The following is a 2,781-nucleotide window of genomic DNA, read 5'->3' on the forward strand; positions in this document are numbered from 1 at the left end:
GGCATCACAACCTCCTTATCCGCCCTGCTCTGTGCATGACGGGGTGGCGCCCCAACTCCCCAATCGGCCCTGCTCTGAGCCTGACCAGGGGCTGCACTTAGGGATTGGGCCTGCCCTCTGCCACCCGGGAGCAGGCCTAAGCCAGCAGGTCGTTATCTCCCGAGGGGTCCCAGACTGAGAGAGGGCACAGGCCGGGCTGGGGGACCCCCCCCCCCCCGAGGGCACAAATTTTTATGCACCGGGCCTCTAGTAGGTAATAAGCCACTTTACAAGTGGACAGTTTTCTGGATAATGTTTTTAATATATATACTTCAGAGAGGAAGGGAGAGGGAGAGATAGAAACATCAATGATGAGAGAGAATCATTAATCGGCTGCCTCCTGCATGCCCCCTACTGGGGATCAAGCCCACAACCAGGGTATATGCCCTTGACTGGAACTGAACCTGGGACTCTTCAGTCCACAGGCTGGCGCTCTATCCACTGAGCCAAACCAGCTAGGGCTCTGGATAATGTCTTTTAAGAGTAAGTTTGGCTTAGTGAATTTCAACAAATTGAAAGGGGAGGTTATAATGGGGAAGGTTTTAAGTGGCCTCATGGTCTTGAATACCACCACACTAGATTTGTTCATTCCCCTATGGTTAAAAACTTCCAGAGATGAAGTAAAGAATTCTATCCTGTTTTCCTAGTGAGCAAAAGTAATCTATTCAGATGCACACAAGAAGATACTTTCACAGACACTGCATTTTAAATGGGAATCGGGAAGTTCTGCCAACTGCATTTTATCAAAGGCAGGGCTCAGGTTTGGTTGCTTGACTAAAACGTGACCATTTTAATAATTAGCACTCATCAAAGTTATGTGGCCATGGAAATGGGAATAGAAGAAGAAAAGGAACACGATAGTTAGTAACAACCCATTTCTGTCATGCATTACTTAGCAGATTACGTATAAATCGATGTCATGAGTTGGAGCAGTACCTTCCACTCTCTTGCCTTAATGACTTTCTCCTGTATTTCTCCTGATTTAGGTATTTCTTGGTTTGACTTTAGGTTTTGAGCATATTTGCAATAAAGAGAGTCCATTTTTTGTTTCATTGTGTTTGTATCACATCCCAAGAAACAAAGGGGATGCCATTCTTTGGAGCGGCACCTGCCACACAGCCTACGGTGAGGCCATTGCCTAAGGTGCAGGCGTTCGTGCAGTAGCAGGTTTTTCCACCCTGTGCAATCTTATGGGGCTGTGACCCAAGGGAACTGTAAAGCCCACGTGATAGAATAACTTGGATTTCTTGTGATGGGCTGAGTAAACAAAAGAACAGTGCTAGGTTCTATATGACTATTGTACTCTGACCTATAAAAGAAAACTCTGTAGAATCCACCTCAAAACAGTCAGAACCTCCTGAATGGCTACCAATTTCTTTTGCCTCCACTTCCCACCTAGGACAAAGCAGAGAAATCCAAATATTCTCCCCAAACCAATCACAGAAAATGCTCCATGCCTAGTCGTTCCTCCTACATCTTCCCCAAGACACCAGCCTTTAATCAGGGCTTAGGGAAGCTTCCTTGTTTTTTTATTATAAAGCTTCTCCTCACCCCCAACTGGCTTTGAATTGTCTCCCTTGTTTTCATGTGGGTGGTCTTCCACTTGTGTTGACTGCCTTGATTAATTTTTTTAAAAAGAAAAAAACAAACAAAACTCCAGCCATATGCAAAACATTGTGCTTTGTAACCACTTCAGAACTTTCGCTCCTAGTGGTGTTTGAGAGGAAAGAGATTCTAATTCAAAGGACATAAGTGAAATTTTTAATAAATTGGTTTTCAAAATATTTATTTATTTGTGCTTCTGCAGGCTCTCAATTGAATTTTAACTAAGAATTTACAAGTTGGCATGCACTATGACTCCAGATAATAATAAAGATATGCCTAGAAAAGAGTTTAGGGAGGGGACGAGGGATGTTTATTTTCTAAAATATATTTTCTACAATGAATATGTTTCTTAAATAATTTTAAAGAGAAACTTTTAAAAACATTTCTGAATTAATATCTTTAAATATATACGTGAAAGTACATTTCTTAAAGCCAAGAGAAGCACTTTGGATGCTAAGGAAGACAATGATCCCTCCATAATGCCAAGAGCAGGAAAGTAAAAGCAGTCTCCGCCCTTCTCCACTGCTGTTCTCCTGATTAAGCCAAATTCTTTTGCTAATAACTCCTTCCCGTGGGTTTTCAGAAAGGCTTGAGAGGGAGGAAGAATCCCTGCCTGGGGAAGACAGGACAGGAGCACTAGGAATGCCAGCCTTCCCTGGAGACCCTCCCGTCTGTCCCCTTTCCTCCAAGGATCTGGGCCTGACCATCAGGTCTGCGTTTTGCGCATTGTCATTCCGCTCGATTCCTCCCGAACCCAGCTGCGCCCACCTGTGAACAGTGAGCACATCTGTCTGCGGGCTCTTCCTGCCAGCAGCCCGCCCCGCGGTTTGCTGCGGGGTAAGCAGGATCCGCTGGACCAGATGTTACTGTCTCCGCGCCCCCGAGATTTTAACCAGGACGAGGACCCGAGCGCACTCGGGTTACCCTGACATCCACCGGGGCTCGCTGTAAGCTCTCCCTGAACCACCCGCCAAGCACATGAATTCCGGGTAGTTGGTTGGTCCGGGTCCTAGGAAGGTGGGGGACCCTCCTCAGAGTTGTCCCTGGGCCCCCGCTCGCCTCCCCCGGGTCCAGGGAGGTAGGTCCGACCGAAGCCCATGGAGTTGGGACCGCGCCGGGTCACGCGCCGGGGGGTTT

Source organism: Myotis brandtii, unplaced genomic scaffold (assembly GCF_000412655.1).
Source record: "Myotis brandtii unplaced genomic scaffold, ASM41265v1 scaffold811, whole genome shotgun sequence".
Lineage (NCBI taxonomy): Eukaryota > Metazoa > Chordata > Mammalia > Chiroptera > Vespertilionidae > Myotis > Myotis brandtii.